This window comes from Phascolarctos cinereus, unplaced genomic scaffold (assembly GCF_003287225.1).
Source record: "Phascolarctos cinereus isolate Bilbo 61053 unplaced genomic scaffold, phaCin_HiC Scaffold_7;HRSCAF=346, whole genome shotgun sequence".
In the NCBI taxonomy this organism is placed as follows: Eukaryota; Metazoa; Chordata; class Mammalia; order Diprotodontia; family Phascolarctidae; genus Phascolarctos; species Phascolarctos cinereus.
The window spans coordinates 144,046,607-144,060,873 of NW_027556180.1; the positions used below are offsets into that span (position 1 = coordinate 144,046,607).

At 36.7% G+C, this 14,267-nt stretch overlaps 1 pseudogene; it reads left to right on the top strand.

The window, feature by feature from the left end:
* The first annotated feature begins 361 nt into the window (after positions 1-361).
* LOC110193784 (inosine-5'-monophosphate dehydrogenase 2 pseudogene) overlaps positions 362-14,267 on the top strand; it is a 91,063-nt pseudogene continuing 77,157 nt past the window's right edge.

A 14,267-nucleotide genomic window follows, 5' to 3' on the forward strand; every position in this document is an offset into this window, starting at 1 on the left:
CAAAATTCCATTTCTTAGGTATGCATTGCTTTGAGTCAAGATGTTGAATTTCTAAATAAAGGGTCAGCTAGGTGGCTTAGTAGATAGAGCACTGGCCCTGGATTCAGGAGGACCTGAGTTCAAATCCGGCCTCAGACACATAACACTCTCATTAGCTGTGTGACCCTGGGCAAGTCACTTAACCCCATTGCCTAGCCTCCCCCAAAAAAAGTAAAATAAAAAAACAACAGTAATAGCAATAATAGCAGCAATATCTCAAGAGGGATTACATATTAAGTTATTGTCAACTATTGGCATGGATTCATTTTCCACAGAGCAGCCTGTTTCCTAAGGAGAGATCTGAGATCTGTCCTAATGGGACATGGGGCAGGTAAGTTTTGACAAGGGGAAATTTGAGAGATAAATCGGTATCACCATTATGATCAGAGAGATTAAAACTAGGTAAGGATCTTGGGAAACCAGAGGTCAACTTGGGATTGTCAGTGAGGCACTTAGGCTCTGGGGTCAATAGGCACCAATGGGGAACACTGAAAATTAGTGAAGAACTTTTTTTTCTACTTCACAATTTGGTAATAACTAGGCCTGAATTTAGTACATCTGAGCAGAATTACTAGAAACAGCAGTGAAAGGTTTTCTGTTTGTTTGTTTTACTCCTTACATTTATACTAGCATAATGGCATTACAATTTACAAAGGGCTTTTAATTTTTTTCTTCATTTGACCCACCCACATCTGTAAGATAAAATTATCCTCACAGTGCAGAAAACTGGGACCCAGAGAAGACACTTGCCCAAAACCTAACTCTAACCATAACCTGCATGATTTGCCTAAAGTCACATAGTGAGTTACTATCAAAACAAGAGCTTGAAGCCTAAATTTCTTGACTCTCATCCCAGAAAACATTCTATTATACCTTAGCAAAAACATTTAAATGTATAGAATTTCAACATGAAAAAATACACAAGATGTAGCTATAGCATTCATTTCATCAAAGATATCACAAAATTTCAAGAGTTTGGAACAGACTTCAAATTTCACCTGGTCCAACCTATTACCTAAACAATATACCCCGATACATCCAACAAATGTTTATCCACATTGTTTAATGACATCCTGCAAGAGGGGAGAAAAAGTTTAGGTGTTAAATCAGAGCATAAAGACAGAGTTGAGGCTTTTGTGAAGAGGAGAGAGCTGGATGCTCTGAAGAGGAATAATCGTTTTTTCCTCCCCCCAAAAAATGCTATAGTAGAATCACAGCTGAGAGGTCATCCAGTAACTGGCAGACACATAAAAAAAGTCATGTTAGTTGATTCCCTTCCTAGAGGTACTGAAGCAATTATTTGTTAAGCTGATAATTGGGTCCACTAAAATGTTTGTTACATGATCCCAATTGGGCCCCCCTGAAAAGCAATCCTTTTATGTTTCCCTAACTGACTCATTATCCTACTCTCCATGGCTGCTCTTCCAAAATGTTCCATTTCTTCTTAAACTTCCACAGATCTTCTTCCTACACCATCTCAGCTAAGAACCTTGACTCACTTCACTGAAAAAAATTGAGGCCATTTTCCATGAGCTTGCTCTTCTCCCTTGTCCTCATCTCACATCACTAATTTTACCTTCTACTTTACCCCAGTCAAGAGGTGGTCCTTCTGTTTGCCAAGGTTACCTTTTCTACATATGCAAATGATACCATTCCATCCTGTCATCACCAGCGGATTGTCCTCTTTATCATTTCCACTCTCTCACTTATCTCCAATTTCTTCCTGTCCACTGACTACTTCTCTACAGTCTGCAAACAAGCCCGAGTTTCCCTGACTGTCAAAATACCTTCACTTCTTCTATCCATCCTTGCTGGCTAACATCCCATATGTCTTCACTCATTTCTGTCTAAACTCCTAGAAAAGTCTATCAATGTTAATTAATGCCTCCACTCCCTTCTTAACTCTCTGCGATATAGCTTCCATCTTCATACTCAACTGAAACTTTTGAACGATCTCTTAATTATGAAATGTAATGGCTTTTTTTCAGCCTTCATCCTTCTTGACCTCTTATAGCAGCTTTTGATGCTATTGTAGAACCTCTACCCTTTTCTATAGGTTTCTATGACATGGCTCTGTCATTGTTCTCCTCCTTACTCAGCCTCCTTTGCTGGATCTTTATCCAGGCCATATATGTGTTTTGTTTTGTTTTGTTTTTATTGTTGTTGTGTTATTGTTTTGTTTTGTTTTGTTTTGGCTAGGCAATGTGGTTAAGTGACTTGCCCAAGGTCAAACAGCTAGTAAGTGTTAAGTGTCTGAGGCAGGATTTGAACTCAGGTCCTCCTGATTCCAGAACCATTGCTCTGTCCACTGCACCACTTAGCTGCCCCCAAATAACTTTTCTTAGGTCACACAGCTAGTAAGTGTCAGAGACTGGATTTGAACTCAGATATAGGAATCTTCCTTATTCCAGGCCCAGTGCTATATCCTGTGAACCACCTAGCTGCCTTTCAGGCCATATGTGTTAAGTGCAATGTTCCCCAAGGCTCTGTCTTCTCTTCTCCTTCAATAATATTTCACTTGGTAATGCATCAACTCTATATTCAACTAGTATCTATTTACTATATTATACCATTCAACTGCATTTCAATAATTGTATCTATGCACATAATTCTCAGATTTAATTGCCCAACCCTAATCCAGTCTCACATCTAAACATTTCATACTTGTCTACTGAGTATCATAAAGTCAACATGTCTGAAATTGAACTCATTATCTTTTCCCCAAAACCTTCTCTACTTCCTTTTTATGGTGGAGACTGACACCATCTTCCCATTCATCCATAATCACAACGCAGGTGTTATGCTAGACTTCTCAGACTTTCTCTCTTATCTACCATATTTTATTTGTTTCTATGTCATGTGACTTTTACCTTAACAATATTTCGTGTATATGACCCCTTCTTTCCTTTGCCACTGCCATCACTTTACTGTAGGCCCTTGCTTCTCACCTAGACTGTTGCTATAGTCTGCTTCTTTGCCTCCCAGCATCAAGTCTCTCCCCACTCCAATCCATCCTCCTCTCGGCTGTCAAATTGATCTTCCTAAATCACACATTTGACCATGTCACCTCCAACCTCCCCCCCCCCCAATTCAATGAACATCTGTGGCTGCATATCCAAATATAAAACCTTCTGTTTGGCTATTAAAACCCTTCATCATATAATCCCTTCCTTCTATTCCCTAGACTTCCCCTTTTTCCATGTACACTGCAATCCTATGACACTGGCCTCCTTCCTCATCTTAACACCTGACCTTAGCCATTTTCTTTTATTCTCCCCTAGATGTGAAACTCTCTCCTTCCACATTTCTCCCTCCAAACTTCACTAGCTTCCTTCAAGTCTCAGCTAATATCTGCCTCCTATAAGAAGCCTTTAGTTATACCCCTTAATACTAGTACTTTCCCTGTTTTTCTCCAATTATCTTGTGTTTGTTTGTTTGCATATATTTGTGTGCTTTTTGTCTCCCCATTAGACTGTGCACTCCTCAAGAGCAATGACTATCTATATCTTTCTTTTTTTCCCCCTGGTTACTAATGTTTAATAGATAACTATTGCCCCAGGGTAAAAATATAAGCTTTTTTAAACTTTCTCTCTTCAGTATAACTCCTATGTACCTTTCCAGCTTTATTTCTCATTACATCCCTCTGTATACTTTGGTTACAAACTGAAATATTTTTCATTCCCCAGGCACATTGAGACATGCCCTAACAATCCCCATACCCCAAAAATGCTAAGGATTCACACAGACTTCTGTCCATTTCTAGAGGTTCATTGAAAATAGAATAATTTTCTTTTGGTGGCATTTGCTCCCAGCTAGGAAAAGAAATCTTTAGAATAATATATAAGTATAACTTGTTTTCTTTCTTCTTCTCCTTCTATCTTTCCTTCTCCAAATGTGTTGAAAAGCTGCACGGTCTTCCCTGGCCCCTTCTTTTAAAAATATTCTCTCCTCCCTCCAGTTTTCCTGTTTTATTCTTTGCTTTCATTCTTATCTCCCTAGTTTGGATTGTTTATATGTTGAATCTACCATAGTAGAATGTAAGTTTTTCAAAGATTAAAAAAAAATCTTTTTTTTTCAAATTTCCAGGCATAGCACATAGTAGAGACAATAATAAAGTATACCAAATTAAATTGTAATAAGCACTCATGATGAAAAATGCTATCCACCTCCAGAGAGAGAACTGTTGAACTCTAAATGCATATTGAAGTATATTTTTTAAAATTTTCTTTATTTTGGGGCAGCTAGGTGGCGCAGTAGATAGAGCACCGGCCCTGAAGTCAGGAGTACCTAAGTTCAAATCCAGCCTCAGACCAAACACTTGACACTTACTAGCTATGTGACCCTGGGCAAGCCACTTAACCCCAATTGCTTAAAAGAAATTCTTTATTTTTCTTGCTTTTTGTTTTGCAACATGGCTAGTATGGAAATATGTTTTGCAAGACTTCACACGTATAATGGGTATCATATTGTGTTCTCAATGCAGGGAGGGGGGAGGGCCAGAGCAAGGAGAGAATTTAGAACTCAAAATTTTAAAAGTGATTGTTTAAAATAGATAAATTTTCAAAAATATTAATTGTAATGAGGCAGATGTACACAATCCTCCTATAAAAGGATATACTGATGAAGGGATTATAATTACATGCATTGAGATGTAATGGTATGAAACAGAAGCAAATTCAGAGCAGAACTCTTAGTAAACAACACTTTATCACCTCATGGGCTCCAAAAACACACTGCTCTTGTGTTTATTAATGGGATTATTTATGACTTAATGACCTTGTAGTATACTCCCTTGCCTCTTTGTTATCAGCCTGGTTTGTTTACAGAATAAATGGCTTGGGATTTCCTGTAATGGTCACCTTGCCATGACAGTTAAGTAAAAGCCTTGTCCTGTGTGGTTGATTCAGTTGAATACTTTTTCTTTTCAATCAGTAAGGTATTGGGCTAGGTACAGAAATTATTTTAATTATATGACATTCACATTAAATTGTATTTGGGCCCCTATCATTCCCGTTGCCTGACTCTGACACCTATGGACTATGTGACCTTGAATATAACCTCTCAGTGGGTTAGGGAACTCTCTGAGACTAAAAATTGCAGGGAAGTTGCTGACCTGCTTTGATGGAGAGAGCTTCCTTATCTGGGAGTTCCCTGTTATTAATGACTTGATCCTAGATCAAGTCTCTGTCCACCATTTCTATTTGATCAAAAAAGGTGCTTATTTTCCATTATATATTTATAACATTTTTCTCCATTCTTAGATATGATTTAATTATGTTAGGATCCCTCATTCCCTCCTTCCTCCTCTCCTTTTCTCTCTCTCCCTCTCCTTCTCCTTCTTCTTAAGCTCTTTATTTTTACTTTTATTTTTACATCAGTGTCATTTCTGGAAATACTATCTCTTCCCCCAATCGCAATGAGTCTTCACTTGTAACAAAGGAAAATTGAAGAAAAAAATAACTTACAGAGCAACTACATTTCATAACATATACAGCATGATTCATGAATATAGTCCCACACTTCTCCAAGGACATGTCTTCATCTCTTCTTCTGCTCAGGATTAATCATTAAAGTCATGCGACTTTTAGCTCTATTTCAATATTCTTGTAAGTTATATTATTGCACTCCTGTACAAGAATACATTCCTGATTCTGCTTAATTTGTACTGCATCTGTTCATGTCTTCCCAAGTTTCTCTGAATTCATTGTCTCCATTGTTTCTTAAAGCAGTATGACTCATCTACCAGTCCATACTCAAAGTTTTTCCATTATGGTGGAAACAACAAGAGCTTGAACTATATTTAAAAAAATAACCAAGGGCTATCTTGACATAAGACATTCAGGTATGGCAGAGATGTCACAGGAGGTCACTCCCCAGTATGTTTAACCTCATACTTGGAAAATATTTAACAAAATAAATAAAAATACCATAGAACAATACAATGTTAATTTATGATTTTCTTAGTGAATATGTTTTTGCAGGGATCCTTAACTAGATTTAATGTCCCCTCCCTTTATATTGAGTTCAACACCACTGAAGTAAAGCAAGTGATTTTATCTCTTTGAATTGCCTATAATGCCCTAGCATAATGCCTTACATGCAGTAGGAATCTGAAAGGTATTCATTGAATTAAATTGAATCAGGTATCAGATTCCTTCTATGTGTTAAGTAGTTTGGGATCAGAGATACTTTAGATGCAGTCCTGTCCTGAAGGCACTTACTGGTAGTGAAGAGAGAGGGATGGTATATACAAGCAACTATAAAACGGGCAGAATGACTACTAATGTACTACAGAAAATGTAGAAGCAAGGTGTTATGGGAGTCTGGAAAAGGAAGAGATCACTCCATATTTGAAGGGATTTAATTTGCAGGAAAGCTTCATGGTAGAGCTAACATTTGAGCTGGGGCATGGTGATGTTTTCTATGTTTTCATAGATCTTTTTTAGATGTGCTGAGTTTACTATTTATGAGAAGGTATATCTGTCCCTTTGAGTTTGTCTCTACTATAAAGAAGTATTCTGAGAGCTACAACCACAGTGTGAATTGCTGTGTATTAGAAGGGAGGGCCTCTAAAGCATGATATATTTCAACTCTAAGTGAATGATATATTAAAGGCAAGTAGCTCAAGTTTATATTCCAAAGCTTTGTTAAAAATAAATAAATAAATTCCAGATATGTTCCATTTTCAGTGGTGCAGTTGACATAGACTTCTGTGAAGGGAATTTATTACATCAGGAAATAATTGCAAATTCCTCAGAAAGGTTATTAAGAAAAACCCTTTTAGCTGTGACTTAAACAGATATTTCACATTTCAAAGATAGTTCTAACAACCCTCTATAGTTTTCCTGATCAATTAAAGGGGGCACCTACCTTCTTCAAGGAAGCTTCATTTTATGTGATTTGATCTACTCATTGAGTATAAATCCTATTTCTAGGCCTAAACATATGCATACTCTTATCTGAATTCCTGAATTCCAGGCATCTGGTAAAATATGATCATGTCACTAGCTTCTTTCAAGTAGTGTTTATCATCATCTTGCTGATTGCCTAATATAAGTTTACAACCAGTCTCCTAGGTGTACTAGTATATTACAGTACTCCCACAGACATCATAAACAGGGCCATCTTTGGTAATGAATGTCAGAAACACAGTATCTTTACTGTGCACTATCTATCTCCATGACTCATTGCCAAAATACCAAGTAAGAGCCTTATTCTAAACTCCTTACAGATACATACCTTATTAACCAAAAGAGTGGGCTTATGGTTTCAAGGGGGGTATTCTATATTGGCAATTATTAATATTAATAATAATTAATTAGGTTGTAAAAATATCATTTCTCTAAAAAATTCTATTGTCTGCACCATTTTCCCCCAAAATTAACTTTTTCTTTATTCTACAAATTCAAGTCAAAATTAGATTTACTTCCATCCCTCTCCAGTTTTAGTTGGTCAATTTTGATTCCATTCCTTAGTATAAAAGCATGAAAGTTAACTCTCAATTCAGGATGCTTTCAATTGAAATGATAATTAAAACAGTGTCAATGGACTTTGGGGAATTTTATTCAAGTTATAATAAGCCTATATTTGTCCATCTTCTTTAAAATCTTTTTAGTCCTTCGAAGGATCAGTAAGTCTTTGAGAAGGATCTATATTCTATCATCTGTTTTAGCTTGCCTAGATTCTCTTCTGATATTCTTTATGTAGTGTAAGGCCTATAGTTTATAATAGCCTTTGATATATCTTGGAAGCTTGGATATATTGGCAAACTGAGAAGTGAGGATGGAGTCAACAGGTGGGAGGAGGCAGAGAGAAGGAGGAACATGGGGGAAGAGAGAGAGAAAATGGATGGAATAGGGTAGAGGAGAAGCAAAATGAGAAGGAGAGGGAAGAGGAGGAAAAAAAAGAAAAAGAGAAGTAGGAAGAAGAAAAGGTACAGGACTCCTAAACTTGTTGAAGTCCTTGAATTGGCATAAAAGATCATCATTAACTATAGCCTACATTGAAAAATATTTGGATGGAATATATTAGGTATTTTCACTTTATCACTTCCCTTTTCAAGGAAAGGGTCTTGGCTTACATGAATAAAGATACATTTAAGGGGTCAACCTGGGGAGGGAAGAGAAAGACAATATCTAAAATCATGCTATAAGAAAGTAAGGCTTATGCCTTTGCTACCCTGCTGGGAATATACTCCTCACCTTACATTTGCTTCCTAGAATCCTTACTTTCCTTCAAAGCCCATTTCAGGTACCATCTTCTACATAAGACCTTTCCTTATTTCTCTCTATTATTGGCACTCTCTTTTTCTTAAATGTAATTAATATTACTTTATATATACTTTGAAAATATATATATATATATATACATATGCAAATATATGTATGTGTGTATGTCTGTGTGTGTGTGTGTGTGTGTGTGTGTATCATATGCTCCTTGAAGACTGGAAATATTTCGCTTGTCTTTGTATTCCCAGCACCTAACACACTATCTTGCAAACATCAGGCATGTAATAAATCTTTGTGGAATTGAATTGTATTGAATTAAGCAGTCAAGAGAGTTTATAGGAGGAACAGAATATATTAGACATCTTTCAGTAATGTTGTCAGTGATCATTATGGGCCTGCTCTGCACTTTGGTTCTTATGCTGAAGGACTGGATTTAAATAGCTCTGACAGCATTGTGTTATCAGTAGAGTCTTGGACTTGGAATCTAAAAAGCTCTGTTTGGGTGGCCAAGCCATCTGGAACTCAAAATAACAAGTCATCTGACTTTGGGCAAGAAATTTGATTCGTCCACTCCTCAGTTTCCTCATCTATAAAATGGAGAGAATAGTATTTGCACTACATACCCCACAGGATTGTCTTAAAGAAAGCACTATGTAAACTCCAAAGTGTTATATAAATGTGAGCTATTACAAGAGCATATGCTAGGCATATGCAGAAACTGGTCCATTTGCAAATTGGCATATGGGATCTTGTTAACAGATGCTGCAGTGTTTGGAAATCATTGCTGGTGTATTTGAAACTCTTAAAATAAATTCCAGGAAGCTCAGTAGCTACTAGACAGCATATGAAGCATAAGGGAGAGAAATCCCACCTCCTATTGAACCCCTGAGCATCATTAGAACTACCCCATCTCAATGGGGCATCAACAGGTAGGCAGGTCACTGCTGCCTGAACATTTTCCCATTTTCCCATTCTTTAATTGATTAGGTGAGGGAGTTACCTCCCCTTTCCTTTGAGAGTTCTGGTGAAGAATTTCTGCTGCTGCTAAGCATTTTCCCCACCTGCACATGCTGCTGACCTCTCCTATTCTATATGTGAGAAGGAAAACCTTGGATTAAGATCTATGCTTTCTTGTATTATTTTAAAAGACTGCTTGCCTTTCTTTGAGGGATGATCCTTGTGTTGATTAATTATCAAGATTGGTGTGAATCTTGTAGTCTAGCTCCTCCATCATTATTAGGAATAGTGCTCATAGTAATATTTCACTTCAGTACTTCAAGGATCTGTGATTGTAGCAGTGTGGGAGGCTCTGTTCACTGAGGCAAAACCCTACTACAATTAAGTCTATTCTTTGTGAGAGTTGCTGAGGTGGAAACATTCATCACTCTGCAATGGGCTTGGTGATGAACCTCCCTGTGTATAAATAGACTAGTCTTCAGATGACTGACGTGCAGTCCATTGAATGATAGTCCTAGAGCAGGAATAGTTCCCAGGGGTCATCTAATTTGAATTCTCTTATTTTGCAGTTGAGAAACCTCAAGCCTTGTGAAGGTCAATGACTTACACAACATCACGTAGGTAACTGATAACAGCCAGGATTCAAACCCAGATTCTTTGACTCCAAATTTTGCATTTTTCCAGGTTTAGAACTGAACACAAAGCTTTTCTAGCTGATAGAATTTGTCTGGACCTTAAGGAATCCAAGGTAACCTCAATACCATGATGTCATTTAGCATAAGATATAAAATTAACTTGCATCTGTATCACATTTTACAGTTCACAAAGTGCTTTCTTCACTCCCGTAAAAGAAATAACTGCATTATTGAGATGCCTAGGAGCTTTCCCTCGTGTGGCTATTTTTGTATCACTCCTGATAATCTTAGGAGGTGGTTAGAGAAGCTATTTGGGGTCAAATTGCCATATATTTAGAGCCATAAGGATCCTTGGACACCATCTAGTCCAATACTCTCATTTTACAAATGAGGACCTGAAGCCGAGAGAAGAGAGATTATCCAGGAGGACAAGGTGGTCAGCTGGCTGTCTGTCTTTGGCGGTGGAGGGATTGTCCACTCTCACAAGATCATTCCAAACTTAAAGCATAAAATCAGAATTTTTTAACCTAAAAGCAGGGTCAACCCATAACCAATCATTAAATATTTTGTGAGCATTTACACCCCAGAAATTTTCAAATAGCATAAATCAAAGCTGATTTTTTATTGATTTCTAGATTTAAGAAAGTAATGGAGAAAATATTATTAATAATAATAATTTTATATATATATATATATATATACATGTACATACACACACACATACTTACATGTACACTCATATACATAGGAGAGCCAATTGCTGAACATTTAGCAGCATAGCACTCCCTGAAAGGTTCTTAGATTTTTACTAGCTAAATATCTTTGTTTTACACTGAAGGAATTAATGCCCAAAGCATTTAAATTATTTCTGTGCTTAAGAAAATATCACATGCCAGGCTAAAGATGAAACATACAATTTATAAAGAAGGAGCAACCTTGTAATATAATAATGACTCCTACAGTTTTTTTTTGCAGTTTACAAATTACTTACCCCATAATAGTGGTGTGTGGTTGTTAATGTAAATATTAACATTCTTTGGGGGAAGAGATGTTTGCAAGAAGTGTTGGACTCTCTTGTATGAGTACAGATCAGTTACCTGGTATACTAGCAAGCTAAGTGACTCACTTAGATACCAGATCAAGAGGCCAGATTTGAAACTAGGTCAGCCTGAGATTGAACCTGGCCTTCTATCCAATATGTGATGCCACTTCACCCTTCCATAGATGATGAAATTAAGCCTAACAGAAGTTAAGTACATATCAGAGTATGAAATGGCACAGATCAGACTTTGCCTAGTCTTCTGACTCTGACTCCACTGGTGTCTTATGGTAGCCCTACTCTACATTGACAAACTCTTTTTCCTAAATCTCCTCATCTATCATTATGTCTACTTTCTGGTGCTCATAGCTCTCTGCAGAAGTCATGACATCCCTAGCCTCCCTTTCCTGAGAGACAGAGTTCCCTTTTTTCAGACCCTAAAGCTTCCTTTCCCAAAGCTTTACTAAGAGGTGAAGAGTGTTAGCCACTTTCATTTCCAAACCTTCCCTCTCCTATCATTACTCTCAACTCTATCCTTTTTGAGGTTCATTAAACCTTTATGTATTACCCCATCCAAATTATCATTTCCCTAACTGTATAAGTATCAAAGTCAGCTTCTCTCCTTTTTTTAGTTCAGTATCTGGCTCTTAGTCATTAGCCCCACTTATGCATATGTTTCTGACCTTCCAGTTAATCAAATACCTTACCTCCTATCACCTACATCTTTATTCTACCTCCATCACATAGAGAGACTGGTCATAACTTACATTTTACTATCACCTGCAATTATGTCAACCCATAACCTCAAACTCTGAAATTTCTTTCTCTGATTGTAATCTCCTTTCTTTATTTCTCCTCCAGTTTCAGTTTTCTTAAACCGATTCACTGTCTTCACCATGACCTTCAGTACCTCCCTTTCCCTCTATACTCTCAATCCATACTCAGTCCCACTTTTTTGTCTTCATGTTCTTAACCTTATTTCTAATTAGACATTGTCTTCCATCTTTTGCCCTCTTTTTCTCCTTCTGGCCTCCCTTGACCAACTCTGAATCAACTGCATGATCTGTAGTATGTACTCCTACACCTGTGCTACTGAATACAGCTGAACAAAGTTAGGAAACCATGATGACTTAGTCCAATGCAAATCCATATACTCCAGACTGCAGGATGTCCTCCCTGCTACAAGGAAATATTTTCATTCTTCCTTGACTGACTCTCTCTCATACTTCCCACAACAGCTGTGCAGATATCATCTCTCCTCATTTCATATTTTACTGAAAAAATGAAGCCTTCCATAGTAAACTCCAACCTTCCCTCTATACCTCAAAAATCCGTTCCATCTTTCAGCATCAAAGAAAGAGGGCAATACTCAACTTTATGGCAAGACTCAACCTGCTTGTTTTCTTGATGACATACCCGCCATCTTTTATGAGACTGCATTCTCTCATCATTCCGTACCTCTTTCTTATATTCACTTTCTCCCTTCTAACTCACTCTTTCCCTGCTGCCTTCAAAAATGACTAGGTCTATCCTCAGTACAATATTCAATCCTTGAGGACAGGGACTGTTTGATCTTCCTCATTGTCTTCATTGACTAGTGAAATACCTTGCCCATCTTATGTACTTTAACAAGTGATTGTTAAATTAATCACATTGCATTGCACTGTCTTTTTTTTTAAATTCTGCAGCCTGTAATATATTTGAATGTCATAAAAATGGTTAGAGAGGGGGGAAAAAAGAGGGAAGATGATTTTTTTTCCCCTCTGAGGAATCTATTCAACTCCTTTGAGGTTTTCTGCTGCTATGATTTTGTGGAATTTAAGAAGAAAATTTCATAGCATCCCAGATGACTCAGATTAGTCATAACTGTTCTAAGTAGCCACATTTGAGAAGAGGCAAAAAGGACAAATGCTTTATTTTTCCAGGTGCTGTCCTTCATACCTATGTTTTTAAAGTTGACTATCATCAATCAAACCAATATTACTGTGCACTTATCAATATTGTGCATATCTAGTAAAGAAATATAGCCTTGAAAGTTCAATCAGAAACAAATTAAGCCATTTTGGCTCCTTGACAATGTTAATCTTTCCTGAATTTTCCAAATTAATGCCAAATCATAATTTTGCTTTGTGGTTTCCAGATAAAAATATTACATATGTTGCATTTTGAGCTCTTGATTTGAAGACTACTTAAATGCAAAACAAATCTATGGAGATATGGGTACATATATTAGAATTGACATCACTGACCTCAGAACATTCAATTTGGACTCAGAACAGCTGAATATAAACACCTTTGACCCTGGGCATGTATTTTAACTTCATCAAGCCTTGGTTTCCTCATCTGTAAAATAAATATTGGCTAAAATCTGAAGATGCTAAAGGCTAGTTCCTCTTTTGGAGGAAATATAACATTTTTTTCCCACCGAATCATTCAATTAGCTCCGTTTTTGTTGATAGAAGGGAATTTCTCATGCACTCCAAATATAGTACTATAAAATAAGTTCTGAGCCAAGAACAAAGAATCATAGCTCAGCACTAGCAGAGTGTAGTTTTGCACCTCAGTAAATGATAACTTATTAAAGAAAATAAAAGTTCACTAAAACAAGTTTTAGACTTATTTGAATTAAAGATAATGGAAAACCACTCATTACTAAAAATTAAGAAAATGAATTTCTACCTTTTTAAAGATTATTGTGTCAAATGTGATAGCGTATTTAGTGATTATAGAAACCATTACTTTATATTAATAGGGACAGAAAAACAGTAATATTAAAAATATCCAAAAATGATGTGCTTGATCTCCTCTCTGTCTGTCTCTCTCTCCCTCCCCCCTCCCACCCCATCTCTCTCTCCTGTTTCTTCTACTACTCTTGAAGTAGATTCCACTAAGGTTGCTTTTAACTTGAATTCTCTGACATTTTCAAATTTCTTTGAATTTAAAAGCTCTTATACTAACAAAAATAAAACTTGTATGTGTGTATAAGATGTCAATTGTGAGAAAAAATAAACATTGCATCAAATACCTCTGAGGGGTACATATGCAAGATCTATAGGGAACCAACATGAGTATAGAAAAACCCAGAGCAATTCTGCAATGCATAAATGGTCATAATATGAGCAAATAGCTATAAAAAATGCAAAATATTAACAACCATGTGAATGCTCCAAGTCACTAGTAATAAGCAAAATACACATCAACATTATTGAGATTTCTTTGCATACCCAGCAAATAGGCAAAGGTGACAGGCACATTATTACCTTATTGGTAGAGCTATAAATTGGAAAGCAATTTGGAATTGTGCTAAATAAAGTGATTCAAATGTCTACTTTTTAAATAGTGATCTTGCCACTAGGAATATATCTCCAG